General features: G+C 52.0%; 1 protein-coding gene and 1 non-coding gene across 2 annotated transcripts in view; both read right to left on the reverse strand.

Annotated features, from left to right (window-relative positions):
* The window catches only part of Crispld2 (cysteine rich secretory protein LCCL domain containing 2), a 60,228-nt gene extending 48,115 nt beyond the window's left edge, over positions 1 to 12,113 (reverse strand). The window contains exon 1 of the mRNA XM_020158543.2: positions 11,998 to 12,113. The gene's annotated coding sequence lies outside the window, so the exon portion shown is untranslated. The remainder of the gene's footprint in view (positions 1 to 11,997) is intronic.
* Positions 7,766 to 7,955, reverse strand: LOC141417603 (U2 spliceosomal RNA). The gene has a single exon (XR_012442260.1). It is a non-coding gene; the product is annotated as a U2 spliceosomal RNA (small nuclear RNA).
* Positions 12,114 to 16,182: the final 4,069 nt, after the last annotated feature.

The raw sequence follows: 16,182 nt of genomic DNA on the forward strand, positions 1-16,182 counted from the left end.
GCAGGCCAGATCCTGGGGTGGGGGTGAGGTCCCCAGGGGAGTCCTGATGTCTTGGGGGAGCTGCAGTGCTACAGAGCCACAGAGCCCCATGGCACCTCCGGGTGGAAGAGGACAGAAGTTAGAGAGCAGGGGCACCTGGTTTCTCCAAGGTCTTCCTGCACCTCCCTTCTGGCCGCTGGCCTGGGTAAAGCCATTCAAGGCAGCATAGTGCTGGGTGACAGCCAGTATGGGATCTGAAGTAGCAGCTACCTGGGCCAAAGCTGGAGCTCAAGGAGGTGGATCTATGCTGGGGAAGGGCTGGGACCAGATGAATGGCTCCTGCCAAGTTTGGGCGGTTAGAGAGCACCAAAGCTTTAGTGGAGAAGTGAGGGGAGCAGGACCGGCCATCCCATTTTATCTGCGTCCCAGAGCCCAGCACTGGCCTGGCACATAGCAAAGGAGCAGGTGACTATGGGCTCAACTCTGTCCCCCCAAATTCAAATGCTGGAGCCCTAACCCAGTGCCTCAGAGAATGACTGTATTTGGAGACGAGGCCATTGAGGAGGAACTTAAGTTCAAATGTCCTTCAGGTGGCCCCGATTCTGTCTGACTGCAGTCCTTATAAGAGGAGATCGGGGCATGGGCACACACAGAGGGAAAAACCACGTGAGTCATGGAGACAGCGGGGGAGAGAAATCAGGAGTAGCCCGCTCTGCCTACAACTCCATCTTGGGCTTCTGGCCTCCATATGGTCGCTGTGCTGAGTTATGGCAATCCCAGCAGATAACTCCCACATCAGATCACAAACAAGGTGGTTCCAGCTGCTGAGTGGAAGCAGGGAGGCAGGAGGGAAGCAGAAAGGCAAGTTCAGAGGCCGGATGGTCTGGGTAGAACCTGGTCATGCTGTGAAAGCAGCAAGTCCCCGACCAGGGCTGGGCTCACAGAGACACAGTGCAGTCTCCTGGGCCCCCACTGCCAAACCGCTCCATCAGAACTGGGATGAAGTGCTTCTGCACTTTTCCATCTACAATTACAAACACATGCTTTTCCCAAGCATGCATGCTGCTCCAGCTGTCGGGGTTTACCAGTGATAGTGTGTGCCTGCCAGGGACCCCAGGGGATGGGACTTCTGTGAGAAAGACCTGCCCTGTGAGGCTGTCACCTTCATCCTTCATCATTCATCAGCCCCAGCCATGTTCGTGATTACATAGTTACCCCAGGTGTGGTTCTGTGGCACCATTCTTCGGGAGGGGCAGAGCCTCTGAGTGAAGGAACCTGTCCCCTTTCACACAGCTGGAGGCAGAACCTGGGCTGGACTGCAGCTCTGTCCAATCTCCCATTCCAATGGTCCCTTTGCTCAATCCACCTGCTTCCCCAGAGGGGACTATCCTAAGACTTGAAAATCCCAAGATGCACCATGCAGGGGGAGGGACTCCCCACAGACAAAGCCAAGTCCTAGGTTCTCCCATCCCTCTTGGGAAGGCTGCTGGGAGATCCTGGGTCCCAGGCACAGGGTGACTCTGTGGATGAGCGCACACAAAAGCATCACCTCCAGGGAAATGAAAGAAACCTCGGCTTCCCAGAAACCCTTTGCTGAATATGCCCCTATCTGCACGACACCCAGAGCCCCCATCTGTGCTGCTCCTTTGACTACACTCAACGTGCCCAGCTGACCTCTGGCCCTGGCCCTCAGGTGCAGACACCCCAGCTGTTTTCCACTTCCTGCAGTGGCTCACCTGCTGGCCCCAGCTCCCTCCATGAACAGTACTGCACACTCTTCACCATCACCCCATTCTCCTTGGTGTTCCTAGAAGCGCTCACCAACACCCCGAACAACACAGACAGCAGCACAGTCAAAAGGCTTTCAGGAAGATGTTTCCAGAGTTGCCAAGTGGAGCGCATGAGACCACGGATAAGCTAACAGCTCTGAATGTCCCCAGAACACACCAGGTACCAGGACACATGGCTGTGCACAGAACCATCAAAGCTCCTAGGAGCCAACAAGAGACCCAGGCTGTCAACTCAGCACAGCAGGAGTCTCAGACAGTGCCCAAGCTTTGACTTGCATGGTGACTCTGCTGGGGAGTGGACTGTGTGCACAGCCCCATTTTGCACAAAGGAAACTGAGTCCAGCAGACATCAACCGTATTTGTGGCTGGGGGTGAGCTTGAAGTGGAACCAACATTTGAAATCAAGGTTTCCAAAAGCCTGGGGGACTTTCACCATAGCTCTGTCCAACATTCCACCCTCAACGCCCCCTCTGACCCAGCCAAGGCCACTTGGGAGTCCAGCAGATCACTGCATCCCAAAGTCATGGGGCACCCTGTCCAGTGCTCAGAGGAGGCACAGAAAGGGAACGCCTGCTGCGTCACTCTGCCTGGGCCGTGTGGCGAGTGTTTGGGAAATGTTGCCAGGAGGATGAATCTTAGGACAGAGTCTGTCAGCCGCCAACTCTGCTTCTGCACATGCTGTTCCCACAGCCCATCCCGTGACCCCAGTGTGCCCTCCTCGCCGGGCAGCTTAGCGCCTGCTCATCGAGGGTCCTGCTTCCTGGAAGCCTCCGAGCTTAATCACCCCACAGCCCTGCACCGCTGATCCGCGATGTCTGATGGGGCTCTGTTTAATAAATATTTATGGAGTGAGTGTGCAGTGTTCCCCTCCTCCCAGCCGATCAGAAGAGCCAGATAAGGACTGTGGACAATTTAGCTGCTTCTTTATTGACTGCAGCTTGGGATCTCAGGAAAATGAGACCTGGGTTTGATTCCTGGCACTTCCCCTTGTCAACTATGGGGCCTTAAACACAACACTTAGCTTCTCTGGCCCCTGGTTTTCACATCTGTCAGGCAGAGGAGTGTTCTAGGCCCTACATGATGAGGAGTGAGTGCCTTGAACACTGACCACAAGTTCCAGCTTTCTAAGGAAGTCATGAACCAGGCATGGAGGGTGGATTTCAGCCTCCTGCCAGGAGCCCCCACACAATTGAAGTGATGATGTGGTTCACACTAGTGGGAATTACCCAGGTCAGATGTCACTTCTCCATGATGCTCCATCCCTTCCTGTGTGTTAACAGGCCCTGGGGTGTCCAGTAGCTCCCTCCCCACTGTGTTAACAGGTCCCTTGGGTATCCCCGTTACTGGAAGTCAGCACCCTTGCTCTTATGGTTTGCCTCGCCAGCTAAACTATGCAGTTCTCAAAGCCTGGAACCAGCAAAACACTGGTAAGTCCTCAAAAATCAACCCTCAGAACAAACTCTGATTCCTAAAACTTGCCAACTCCCTTAGTGTAAAGACGTCCCCCATGGCCAATTTCAAGGTAACAGCCAGTGGGGAGTCACTGAACATGGAACTTCTTGAGATGGCCCTGCAATTGCCTGCCACTGTGTCTTCTCATCACATAGGTATGCCAAGAACCACGATGGCAGAGATGATGGTAAAATGTAAAAAAAAAAAAAAATCAGGAAGTAGTATGTCTCGAGATTTACTACCTTTATTTTAAATGACTTAATTGCAAGTCAGTTTACCATTAATGGTGGTTGTGTTTAATTGGCTCACAACCTATCTGAAATTTCAACCATCAGCTCTTGTGAGCTGGGATGAGTTGGCCCTAGCACACGACTGGCCCCAAGTTCTGTCACCTTTAAACCCCTAGTAATGACCCAGCTGATGCTTGGTGAGTGGAGATGGTACAGCAGACCATGTGCTGATGGGGTCACTGCCATTACTAGGTCTGTTTTACAGATGAGGAAACTGAGGCTCAAAGACCATAAGCGACCCACTTATGGTCACACAGAGGCCTGAGCCGATTTATTCAATCACACTCCGATCCCCTACCAATCTGTCCCCACAGTGTCGGGGCAGCTCTGTCCCACTGCCCCATGTTAGGGGGTTGGTGAATTTGGCTGTGGCACGCTGCCCACAGGATGACAGCTGACTCTGGAAGGCCAGGGGCTTCCCCAGGCTCTGCTCTTCTTCAGAGCTAACAAAAAAAACTCAGGCTCTGAGCAAGAAGCCAAGGACAGATCCGAGTCGGAACCACAAACCACCCAGAAATTCCAGGAATGAAGTGGTGGCTGGAAGGAGGGACGCCCCCCCCCCCAGCATGTCTAGGGCCGATCCCAGGGCTGGGCAGAACGTCCCGTTTCAGACGCCTGGGTTAGGGCTAGACAGCAGGAGGGGCCCATCTTCCCTCCTCCATGGGATCCTGTCAGTTTTCCTTAAGCCCTTTGACAAGATCGAGGCCAGACCAGAGGAGGCAACAGGCTGGCTCCTTTACTTGCTGGCCACTCTGGGCCAGCCCAGGCTCCCCATGGCTAACCGCCCACCAACAATCCACTTGGCCTAACAGCAATAACAGCTAGTGTACACCTTATCTCCCCTGTCCCCTCAGCAAAGACACACCCTTACAGGATTAATGGAACACATATCTGGATACATAATGAATACAGTATATTGTTGAATGCTATGCTGAGAGAATGGATGTAGCAATCTAGACAAAAAAGAAATGATGATTCAACAAATACTAAACTATTTGGTGAAAACACAGAGCTGAAAACCAGTTATGTTCCATGCAGGCCAAGATAGTTTATACTCATAAAAAGCCACTTTGGAGGGCCGGATATTAAATTAACATATTCTTAAAGGACCCGGTATGCAATTCCTAGACTTTGTCCCTTCTTGCTATGTGGTTGTTTCCATGGAAACCATACCTAGCAAAGCTTTGTATAAAGGGAAGGGGCCCACCACTTCCCAAGGAAAAGAAATGACTGGCCCCTAGTGTGCAGAGTGTGGTGTAGGTCAGCCTCTCTGCCCCCCCCACCCCGTTTGAATTACAGTCACCACGAGAGCCCAGGGTCACTCAGGTCTGTCACCTCTGCAAGCCTCCACTTCCTCTTTGGGGCTAGATCAAGGCGAGTGCAAGAACCAAGGAAACGTGACTGATGCAGGTGACAGGTGGAAGCCTGGTCCAGCCTCCCAGTCTGAAAGAAAAGCAGGATTCACCCGGATGGGGTGGCCTGGCAGAGGACATAGAGAACGGGGCTGTGGATTCCCCCTCTTCATTGCTTCCTGATGACAATTCCCAGAGCAAGCCCCTGGGAATCCTGGAGACCTGCGCAGAGTGGCCCAGGGTTAGGAGGCAACAGACAGACAATGCGACAGCTGGGCTGGAAATGCTGAACAGAAGTGCAGCCCATAACCACTCTGGTTGGGGGGATGGGTGGGTATGGCTGAGATTTAGGAAAGGGAATTCCAAGAATAGAGGCTTGGAGGTGGTGGCAGTCTGGATGACCATGAGAGCACAAAGTCAGTGGGCAGGAGAGGAGGGGGTCCAGGGCCACTAGCAAGGGGCTGCCCATGGTGAGGTGCCTTGATTTCACCCTAAAGGCAAAGAGGAGCCTCAGCCAGAGGGGGTATGCAGGGGGATGTGGTCTGATTTATGCTTTGAAAGGCTGTCAGTGAGCAACAACCCAGACGACCTCACAGACTCCAATGATTAAACATGCATGGTTCCATTTATATAAAGTTCAAAACCAGGCAAAACCAGCTTAAGCCATTAGAAGTCCGGAAATGTTTACTCTGGGGGGTGTGGGGGCAGTGAGGGCTGGAGGAGCTTCTGGGGGCTGCTGGGGCTCTGCAGCTTCCTCTTCCAGAAGATTCCCTGACAGCACAAAAAATGATTGCACGCTCTTCTCTTGGATGTTGAATTTCAGTTTAAAAAAAAAAAAAAAGTGTTGCTTTTTTTAAGTTTGAAATTGCTCAGCCTGTTTGAAGAAGGGATTACCAGAGCATGAGTGTCTGCGCAGAGAACTCAGCAGTTTGCAAGCAAGAATCCCCATGGCCTGCCCTCAAGAGCCTAGGGGCTGAGACAGCTCCCAGATGGCCCTTTCAAAGTGAACTTAACCAAGCAGGAGCCCAGATAAAGCCCTGCCAGCTGGCTGCCGTGGTCTCCCACTTGGACCAGCGCACCGCCTCTCCCAGACAGGGCCCGGTTCATCCCCCAGTCTGAGAGAGCACTTTGTACTGTGTTGCCAGAGCCCTGCTGAAAATATCTGCTCATCCCTGAGCAGCCAGGCTTGAAGGTCCAGTGTTTTTCAGAGGCCGTGCCACCCTCCAGAGAGAACAGAAGGACTGTGTTGGGAGCTGCTTTGGGGTGGCAGGAGGGGGTGTCAGAGACCATGCTTCTTCTCACAGATACAACTGAAATGTCCTGTAGGAACTAGCTTGTTTGTTCAGGCCTGGCTTCCAGGGGTTGCACACAGATGCCTCGAGCAGGGGGCTCCAGGCACATAGGGCCACTAAACGTGCTGTAGCCCAAAGGCTCGGGAATCACAACCCTTTGCACGGAGCACCACCAAGCTGGGCATGCTCCTAGGGAAAAAAAAAAAAAAAAAACCTAATAAAGCCAACTTGCTCTCTTGTTTTGTTTTTCCAGTGCTGAGGATCAAACCCAGGGCCTCTAGCACGCTAAGCATACAAGTTTCCCTGAGCAGGCCTCACTGACTCTGGAGCAAGGTGGTCTTTCAGCAACCAAGGCTCACGCCATTGTTGCAAGGCAACTTCTCTCTGGACAGACCCTGTGACCAAAACCCCAACCCGGCTCTATCTGTGTCTGGGCAGATGGCCCCTCCGCACCCCATCTTTGTGCCAGGGCTCCGAGTTGCTTTCAGTGGGTCTCCCCTGAGTCTAATGAGAGCATCATGCACACCTCATTACATACAGCAGGTTCTGGTTCCACCCCATGGACTGATACCTTTCTAACGAGGTCCCAGGTATTGCTGAGGGCCTAGGGACTCCACTTTGAGAACCACTGTTCTAGCCCACAGCCCATCTCCTCCTCTGTACACTTTGAGCCAGACTTCCCCAACCCCCAACTCCCATGCCCCCTTCCCGAGTCTTGCCCACCTCCCTACCATCTACCCATTCCTATGCAGAGCTCACGTTTTTATTTAGGTTGGCTTACTTTTGGAGTGCCAAGAAATTTATTTTCAAAGTCATGTCCTACAGCATGAGAAAGACTAAGGCAGATGGATCACGAGTTTCAGGCCAGCTGGAGTTTCATAGTGAGATCCTATTTCAAAAAAATCAAAAAGTCATTTGCTATCTCTCTGCCACCCTCAGGGAACCTGGTCACTCCTGGCATGAAGGGAAAGTCAGAAACCAAATGAAAACTGAGCCACATTCCTGCCTCCCAGTGGGGTGCCAATACTGGCCAAAGCGTTGTAGTACAACAAATGCTGAGGAGGATGCGGGAAAAAGAACTCTTACATGCTGTGGACGGGACAGTGTAACTTAGTGCCACCACCATGGGAATCGGTATGGAGGCTCCTCAAAAAACTGAAAGCAGAACTCCTGTATGACCCAGCCATACCTGCACACATACCCCAAGGAATCAAAGTCAGCATAAGTAGAGACACCTACACACCTGTGTTTATTACAGCACAAGTCACAGTAGCCAAGGCATGGAATCAGTGTAGGTCCCCAATGATGGATGAATGGATAAAGAAAATGTATATACAGTGGAGTATTATTCAGCCATAAAAAAGAATGAAATCATGTCATTTGCAGGAAAATGGATGGAACTGGAGATCATGTCAAGTGAAATAAGCTAGACTCAGAAAGACAAATATCATATATGTGGAATCTAGATCTAAAAAAAAAAAAGGCATGACTATACATGGGGAACTATTTGGAAGGGGACCGACCAGTGGGAAGGTGTTGGGAGGGAAGAGGGTGATGAGGGAGAATACAAAATGTCATAGTGAAACCCATTATTTTTGCACATCTTTTAGAAGGGGTACACCCTCCTGGAGGTTCTAACAATACCAGGTCAATGTGTGGAGTGAGCAAGGCAAGCTCCTACTCCATCTCCCCACCCCAAAATCCATTTAATATGCTGTCCTCAGATAGAGGACACATTAGCTATTAAACTGATAAGAACAGGTACTACACTTGATCATAGCCAAAAGGCCAAGAAGAGATGTGAAATAATTTTTTTTTTAAAAAAAGCTTTGTTGTAGAAGGTGTGCTGTTTGTTGTGGAGGCTGTAGGAGGGCTGTCAGGCACAGACAGCCCCACCCAAGACTTTCACTTCTCTGTGAGCAGAAAGGCCAACGAAGTTCAAAGAGCACTCTTGGATTCGGGTTTGCTGCTGGTCTATGCACCTGCTCAGTCACCTTGGGGCCACCAGTGATAGGTTCCCGGCTTTGGGAACATAGGTCATTCCAGAGTGAACTGAGCATGACCCTTCACTCAGCCCCTTCCCCATCTCCAGGCTTGTGCACTGTGCCTGAAGACCCTCCCAACACCCCTCAGCCCTCTTTCCCTGTCTGGAGTCTTCAGGCTGATCAAGTCAGCCACCAAAGACCCAGGTCAGATGCCTCCAGAGGGCGCCCAGTGGGTGTCTTCCCATGCACAGGAATTTGGGGGCGGAGTCGGCTCTGGCATCTTTTACCTGGGAGCAAATGGAAATACAATTCTTTTTCCTGTGGAATACCGCTGCTCTGCACTCTAACTGGGACACACTGCAGAAAGTGGGACTGAAAATGTGGGGTTTATAACTTACATTAGTTTTCAAATGATGGGCCAGAAATGACAAAAATCCTTCATTGGGCCTTTTTTCCTCTGATCTTGGGGTTTTGTCTAAATTGATGAGTCTCTCTCAGGCTGGATGACAGGGTCCCCACAGCCCTGAAAGGAGGGTATCTTCCCTGGGGGTATTTGCCCATAGTTGCAAAACTGGGAACAGAGCACAGTGCCCCAGGGGCAATGTCTCAGACAGGCTTCTCTGTGGGTTGTTGCCACCATGACTCAAGGGGACACAGGGACCTTGGCAAGTTAAACATCCCACTCCTAGGTATATACCCAAGAGAAATGAGAACACACATCCACACCAAACCTGGTACATAAACGTGCCTAACAGAACCGTTCACAATAGCCAAAGGGGGCAAACAAATCTGTTCTACCAAAACCCAGGACACAGTCCAACCATAACCAAGAAATAAGGGCTGGGCATGGTGAGGCATGCCTGCAAGCCCAACACTCAGGAAATAGAAGCAGGAGAATTGAGAGTTTAAGGTCAGCTTTTACTGCATAGTGAGAGCCCCCTCTAGAAGAAAAAAAAAAAAAAAAAGGAAGTTCTGTGATACTACGAAGTGTGCGAACCTTGAAAACATCTGCTGAGTGAAAACATCCAGACACAGAAGACCACATAGTATGACTCGGTTCATGTGAAATGTCCAGAATAAGCAAATCCACAGAACCAAAGTAGATTAGGCTGCCGGGGTGGGGGAGGAGGATGGGGAGGGGGAGGGAGTGCTAACGGGCACAGGCTTTCCTTATGGGATGATGAAAGTGCTGAGGAATTAGATAATCCCGCATCACTGCAAATACACTCAATGCCACAGAATTGGGTAGTTAAATGTGGTTAAAATGGTAAATTTTATGTTTGTGAGTATTTTGCCACAATAAGTTTTTTTTTTTTTTTTTTTTTGCAGGAAAAAGAAAACAGAACACGGCTGGTCCTGGGAATGTCCCCTCCTGTAGGCGTGTGTGCCTGGTCCTGCCAGCTCTGGAACAGAGTGTGTTCCACTTGGGACTTTGCGAGGTTCTCAGGGTCCCCAGCCCATGATCACCTATGGAGCTAAAGTGAGGGCAAATTAGACCTGCGTTGGATTTGGCTCCTCCCTTCTTGACAAGCCATCAGGACTTCTGAGTGATGTTGGGTTTGCACATCTGGGACTGATCAAAAACCAGTGAGTTTGCAAAAAAAAAAAAGCCTCCCGAGCTGCAGCAGCAGACTCAGAGGCACCTCCCAAACACAGCAAATTACGCTGGTGACAGAGAAAAGCAGTGTCCCAGTTCTACAAGGCCATGAGGTCAGCTTTGGGAGCCTGCCTCTGAGATATTTCAAATGCAACCGACAAAAGGTCAGATATCCTGGTGGGGTCGTTGAGGGCTGGAGGGGCCTCACACTCTTCTGTGCAGACTTCAGGCCCTCCTCAAGCCAGCTCTCTTCTCCAGCCAGAAGGCAGGACTCAGGACCAGCACTGATCTGGGTCCCAGGCACAATCACAGTGTGCAGAAGTCCTACCTGTCGGCAGAGCTGAGACCAAGCCATCTCCACACATCCCCTTCCTGCCCCGGCCCCACCAGGAGCCAGGGACCCCAATCCCCAGCAACACTAAAAGCACCCACAGGGCATGAAAAGCTGTGTCAGTGGCTTATCACTAAATAAGCACCTTCTTCAGAGCCTGGGGCAGGTCCAGTCAGAGTGGCAGCTCTCCTGGCCCTGACTGTGTCAAGTTGGGCATACAGCTGATCCCCACCCTGAGCCTCAGTGTGCTGCTCACGAAGTGCACACCTCTCAGGACTCCGGGGTCATTCATGAAAACCCTGGGCATTCTGGCCCAAGGGAGGCACAGGTAAGTGTCAGCAGCCAGTAGTATCAATGTTCTTACAACTCTGTACGGATCTAAATCTCTTTCTTCATTTCTCTTCCCTGGGGCCAGCATCCAGCTGTTTTCTCCTGGAACCCTTCAAATAAAGCGCCTGTGTGAAGGTCAGGCTCAGAGATGGGCTGGCAGTGGGTAGAGAAGTGTCTTAAAGGAGGCAGGACACACATGTCAAGAGGGCAGGGTCTTGACAAGACTGAGCTGGGATGACTTCACCTATCACACACCAGCTAAGGCATCGTGGGCAAGCACTTGGCTTTTCTGAGCCTCAGTTTCCTCAGCTGTGAAATGTGGAGCAGGTGGCACACCTCATCCAGGTGTGTTGGAGGGATGGACGATGCAGGTAAAGTGCATGGCACAGACGTCACGCCTGTCACATCAGCAGTATACCCCACGCTTGCTGCCTCTTCCCCCACGTGGAAACAGCCAGGTACAAGCAAAAGCAGAAATCAGGTGCTCCCCAACACATAGAGCCGCAGCACATCCCTCCCAGTCTATGTGTCCTTGTGAAGCCTGTCCCGTCTTGTTTTGCAGCCCTATCAGACTCCAGACCCTAGATGGGGAAGGCAGGCTCACGTACTCAACCAGAGCAAGGAGCCCAAAGGCTCAGAGAGGAAACTCACAACCCACTCTTGGCTGCAGGGCAAGTGGGCAGGGCATTTGCTTCTCTAGTCAGAGAGAAACTCCTCACCTTCTGGCTGAAAGATGCCCAGTTCAAGTTGGACCGCAATCAGCAGCCATTGGCTAAGCCCTTCCTGGCTTGTTCACCGGCCCAGCCCTTGGCAAGGCAGGCTGTGGGTCTGCACCAAGCGAGGGGTTGGCCTTAGCTCTGTTCATCTGGGTGACTGACCTCCCCAGTATTCTAGAGCGGGCCCTCTGCTCCCAGCCCAATTCTCCACACAGGAGAAGTTACACAGAGTTGCACTCTGCCTAAAGAGATCCAGTGATGTCCCTGAATTCATGTCCCTGAATTGTGACATGGCCCCACACCTGCACACATCCATCTGAAGCTCCGGAGGCTCTGCCTGGACAACTCAATGTAGCTCTCTGACTCTCCGATGTCTTCATCTGATATAAGGGAAGGGGACCACCTTGCATTTCTGTTGCAAATGAAATTATAAAGGGGCGTGGCCCTGTAAACTGCAGGGCAGAAGCCACCTGCCTGTATGATCAGCCTGCACCTCCACACGTGGGTAGAACACTTTCTAACGCCTGTCCCGTCCATGCCATCAGCTTTCCATTTATTGACGCCTACTGTCAACACAGGATCACCACAAACGGCTGTGAGTTGCGCAAGGAAGGCGAAAGTATACGGCCTCAGGGCAGCAGAGATCTGCGCTCAGATCGACTTCGGTCCCGGCTCCCTCACTACCTACGAGTCCCGGCTAAATTTCGTGGACGAGCCTTAGTTTCTTCATCTGAAAAAAAGGCTTTTGCATACCACAAAGCATGGTTCTGAGACGCAGGTAGAACCCTCAAAGATGGCATCTTCCCTGGTCACTTCAGCTCCTAGGACACGAGGGAGACCGGATTGCAGCTTGCAAAAGGGAGACGAATCTAATCACACCTACCTCCAGAGAGCTCCGATCACCCTTTGCCGGCGTGTCCCGCGTTCAGCGGCGGCTGCGTGGGCACAGCGGGCGGGTGGCTGGGCGGCCGACGGGGCAGGCGCTGAGGGATGCAAGTGGGTCCCTGGCGGAGCGCACCGCCTCTTGTAGGCTGCATTGAGCCCGAGACCACGCCCCCTAGGGCCCGCGGCGTTGATTGGGCCGCGCAACTCGGGCCCCGCCCCTCCAGGCCCCAAGCCCCGCCCCTGCCCCGCCCGGAGTATTCCAGAGGCGGGGAGGTCCCGCGCCTGGGCGGGCTAGGGGTCGGGGCCGCCCGCGTGGGAGCCCCGCGGGAGAGGAGGACGTGCTCAGGTTCCTCCCCATGACCATAAAAGTCGTTTCCATTGAGCGCCTGGACAAGCACTGCCCCCCCCGCCCCCGGCGGTTGCAAATTGACTAAATCCCAGCTGTCTGCCACTCAAGTGGAGAAGGGGGCTGGCGAGAGACCTCCCAGGATTGTGGCACGTGAAGTCCTGAAGTCCGCAAGGGCGTGGGCTCTGTAAACGCAGGCGGGACACAGGTGTGCTGACTTCATCCTTCTGCTCGCGAGCAGAAACCTTCACACAGCTGCCACTGCCTGTTCCCGATTTGCACAGGGAGCATGACGTGATTGTAAAAGGGGTATTGTTTGGTGGGGAGAACCAGCAGGAAGGAAGAGGGAGAAAGGAGTGGGTGCCGGAGGCTGAATAGGAGTTAAGTGCATTTTATATACAAAACCTACCAAATGCTTAAAGGGGGGAGGAGAGCTGGAGGCGTGGCTCAAGTGGTACAGCGCCTGCCTAGCAAATGCAAGGACCCGAGTTCAAACCCCAGGACTGCCAAAGTAGTCTCAGAAAGGAGGAGGGGAAGAGGAATGAACAAAGTGTAACAGAGAGGTTGAATTTGAGCAGAGTACATTATACAAATGTATGGAAATAATCACAATGAAACTCTTCTGTACAATTTATGACAATTAAAAAAGAAAAGAAAGTCGACTGGGAGATGTGATGGATGGGGTAACACAAGGGTCCATCTTCATAATTATCTCAGTACACATTGGCAAGAATCATCCCATTTCACAGATCTGGTTCCTGCTGCTTGGGGAAGAGGCTGTCACGTCGGTAGCCAGTGGACAGCAGAGCAGATTCCAAGAAGCTCTTACTATACTTTGCCCCATCCTTAACCTGTGCAGGTACAGTGCATCATGTCAATTAAGAGTCAGAAGAAATCACCTTTGAAACAGGCAACTCCAAGTCCCTTGGGGGCAGATGAACAGAAGGCCAGAGGAGCTAAGGGCCACCCTAAGCTCGCTCTCAGTCACAGACAGTGGACCTGGCCTATGCAGGTGTGGAGCTCAGGAGAGGAGGCAGCCTGTCCACATTGCTGTCCCTGCATTAGGACACTGGAATTGGCTCATCAACCACCAGCTCCTTCACAAATACCTGTCGAGTCGCTCTGTGCCCAGCCCTGCAAACGGGACCTACTGGGATCTCAGAGGCTGGGGCTCCCAGAGGGGTTAGAGCGTGTGGGGAAACAAGGATGGAGACAGGGTCTCAAGCTAGAAACCCTTGCCCCTGGCGCTGGGGCAGCTCATGTGCAGATGAGGAATCACACTGATGCTCCCTCCTTTCTTTTCTTTTCCATGTATTTTCTTTCTCCTCTCAGTTTTGGAAGTCATTCTCAGATCAGCGCTCACTCACCCAGTACTTACTAAGCACCACTCTGTGCTGGGTTCTGTCCTGAGCACTGGTGGAGGAGTCAGCAGGGAATAACTGATCCAGAATAGTCCTCGGTGTGACAAAGGACTAGCCCAAGGGAAGAGGGCTGTGTCAACAGGCACCTCTTAGGTGCTTAGCCCCATAAGCATCACCTCACCAAGGGCCCCACCATGACCACCCTCTGATGCTGATGCCATTGCTCACAGCCCCATTTTTCCAACAAGGGACTGACTGGGCACAGAGAATCCAACTCACTTTCCTGAGGTCACAGAGCTTCGAAGAGGAGACACTAGGATTTGAACCTGTGCTCTTGCCCCATCCTGCCACTGCCTGTGACCATTAAACCTCGGGTACAGAGGATTGGAATAAACTGAGTCCTCAGAGGGTTCCATACATCCCTGGCAAAGGGAAAGGGAAGCTATGAAGAAGCAGACTCTTCATGGGCCCAATATTTGAGTGGAGCTGGTGGCCGTTAATGAAATGTTCACTCCTCTGAGAATCTGACCTCTACTGCCTTGCATCTACCTGCAGGTTTCTTGCTAGTTCTGAGGAGCCCCTCCCAACCTGGGCACTCCAGGTTTGTCATTCCACAAACCTGTCATCCCCTGGTCGAGCTGCCAAGTCTCATTTAGTCTGGCAGCTTCAGAACCATACAGACCGTCACCTCATCTGCCTGAATTTCTCCCTTCCTCTCTGTGGTCTTCTCCCCCCACCTGCCCCCTGCTGAGCATCTGGGGCCTGACATGCCCACCACCACCTTCTGAATCAGCCACACTTCCACATGCCAGCCCCTGTGCATAAGGGTTCATGGGCATCGTCTGGTCAGCTTCTCACAGCCCAATGGGAGCAAGCACTCTGCTTACAGATGGGGAACCTGAGCCTCAAGTAGGTGATGGCATTTGCCCAGGGTCACTTAGCTGTTCATTGGTGGGGTTGGGTTGTGCCTGCATCTCAGGTCATCTGTGCTGTGGCCAGAATAACTATCTTCCCCAAGTTCCTAATAAACCTAATCACCAATAATGGTATTAGGGGAGGTGTGGGGAGGTGATGGGTCCTGAGGGCTCTGGAAAGATCAGTGACCTTGTACAGAGGACCAGAGAGCTCTCTTGCCCCAGCCACCTTGTGAGGATACAGAAAGTGACCTGGATCTCGGACTTCCCAGACTCAGAACTATAAGCAATAAAATTCTATTGTGTGGTATTTTGTTAGAGCAGCCGGAATGGACTAAGACATCCCATGACCTTGGCCTCTAAACCCTGTAGCGTTTAAGGGGCTTGAGAGTTGCTGCAGTATGAACCTATTGAATGTTTCTAAGCTTATCATTTCTCGGTAATATTTCAGGGAAGCTAAATAAATAAATTTCTCAAGTGGGATGTTACAGTTAGTATTGCTTGGTAACAAATTTTCCTATATTATAGTGGCTTCAGTAGTCATTTCATTTTGCCTATAATTTTTTGGCTGGGAATCTGGGACAGGCCCACTTGGAAGGCCCTTCCTTAGGGGCCTTACCATGGTACATTCAGGTGTTGGCTGGAGCTGTGGACATCTGAAGTCTCCACTAGGCTGGACTTCCAAACTGGTTCTCTCAGGGATGGTTGTCCATGCTGAGTGTCGGGCAGGAGGTCAGCGGGGAGGGCTGACTTCGGGGCCTCCATGGGGGCTTTCCTGTAGTGTTGGGTGGGGAGACTTGGCACAGGGTGGCTGAGTTCCCCCCGAGCAAGCCTCCAGGGGAACCAGGAAGAGCCTGCCCAGGCTGAGGAACGGGGACACAGACCACACCTGTGAGCAGCTGGAGAACAAGGAATCTGCAGAACTGTTTAAAAACCTCTCTAGAAGGCGAGCATAGGGAAACACAGGGCCCAGCGCCAAGCAGATGCTCCCTGAAAACCAGCCTGTCCTTCTTAGGGGGCTACGAGAGGAAGCCACCATAGCACGAGCAACCTCTGCATCCAGAGACTTAAGCTTCTTCCTCTACCAGCCCCACCTGTGTGCCATTAATCGAGTCACCTGACCTCTCTGAGCCAGAATGTCTTTCCGGGCTGGACCAGCCAAGGGGCAGTCCAAGTTCTTAGCTTGCTCGTTGGTGCCATCGTCTGGAACCAGTCAGGCTCAGTTCAAATCTCAGCAGCTTCACTTCCAAGTCAGTGAGTGAATGTCTGTGCTCAGTGCCCCATCTGGACACTGGAGGCTACAACAGCCTCTCTTTCTCTCTCTCTCTCTCTCTCTCTCTGCCTCAAAGGGTTAGATGATTAATGTTTGGAAACTGATCACTGAAGCCTGACACTTGGCAAGTGTTACTTGATGTTATTAGGCCCAGCAAAGCTAAGCGAGTTTAGCTCTGATCAACTTTTCCATCCTGTTGCAATCTGAGGATGTAATTTCCGGAAAAGCAACATTTGAACTTGAACGAAATGGCATGCCATGGGCAACAGAGACTCCTGGGAAGTCCCAC

This window comes from Castor canadensis, chromosome 15 (genome assembly GCF_047511655.1).
Source record: "Castor canadensis chromosome 15, mCasCan1.hap1v2, whole genome shotgun sequence".
In the NCBI taxonomy this organism is placed as follows: Eukaryota; Metazoa; Chordata; class Mammalia; order Rodentia; family Castoridae; genus Castor; species Castor canadensis.